Source organism: Condylura cristata, unplaced genomic scaffold (genome assembly GCF_000260355.1).
Source record: "Condylura cristata isolate star-nosed mole 26May11 unplaced genomic scaffold, ConCri1.0 scaffold00009, whole genome shotgun sequence".
Lineage (NCBI taxonomy): Eukaryota > Metazoa > Chordata > Mammalia > Eulipotyphla > Talpidae > Condylura > Condylura cristata.
In genome coordinates, this window is record NW_004567110.1 from 35,390,100 (window position 1) to 35,391,051 (window position 952).

General features: G+C 36.9%; 1 protein-coding gene across 1 annotated transcript in view; it reads left to right on the top strand.

Moving 5' to 3' along the window:
* The window catches only part of CNGB3 (cyclic nucleotide gated channel beta 3), a 101,530-nt gene that overhangs the window by 62,840 nt on the left and 37,738 nt on the right, over positions 1-952 (top strand). The gene's annotated exons all lie outside the window — the stretch shown is intronic.

Consider the following 952-nt stretch of genomic DNA (forward strand, 5'->3'; position numbering starts at 1 on the left):
CCAGTGAGTTCCTATTATCTTCCAGTTTAAAAAAACAAACAAACAAAAACAAAAAACTCATGCCCTTCAAAAGGAATTGAATTTCAAAATGAGTGATTTCCTTCTAGATCTGTTTGCATTAGAAATTGACTTTAGGGCCCTCTCTGGTGGCACAGTGGGTTAAAGCACAGCACTATGAAGCTATAACAGTGCAGCCACTGCAGTGCAAGTTCAATCCCCAGCCAGGGAGGTGACCACATGGCGCAGCAGACCTCTCTTGACCTATCTGCTACTCCCCTCAACAGTGTGCTTCCTCAATCTGCCTATTCTACTCCCCGCTCTGTCTCTGCACCTCTGGCCTGTACCCCAGTTCTGTATGCATAAATAAATAAATCTTTTTAAAAAAGAAAAACTGATTTTAATTACAATTGGTTTTTTCTTTGCAAATCTCAACTTCTTACTATTTAAATATCCAAAAATATATAAACTATTTTCAAAAGCAAAAGTGCTATTTCAAAAACTAACACAGAAAGTATTGCAAATGTTTTTGAGGCACACCTAGAAAAGAAATTAAAACCCAACTAGGGAATGATTTGCTAAAAATAAAAAGTGCTGTTTTTCTGTCTCTACACTGAATATTAGAATAGCTATTAGTACCCACTAAATCCAAATGCCTCTCTATGACAATATCTGGAGATATTTTCTAATGCAGACAAGTTTTTGTTCAAGTATAAAGTGTAAATATCTGATCCAGATCCAGAGCATGTTATCCAAACTATCCAGAATATACCCAAATTCCTTGCTACTCTTCTTATTGAGTATTGAATGCAAACATCCATTCCTTTGAATATGGACTCCTTACTGACTTGCTTTACAAACAAAATTTGGCAAGATATTAAAATATTATGGGACTTGGCTCTCCCTGGTGGCACAACTGGTAAAAGCACAGCACTGAGAAGCTGAAGCCACTTCC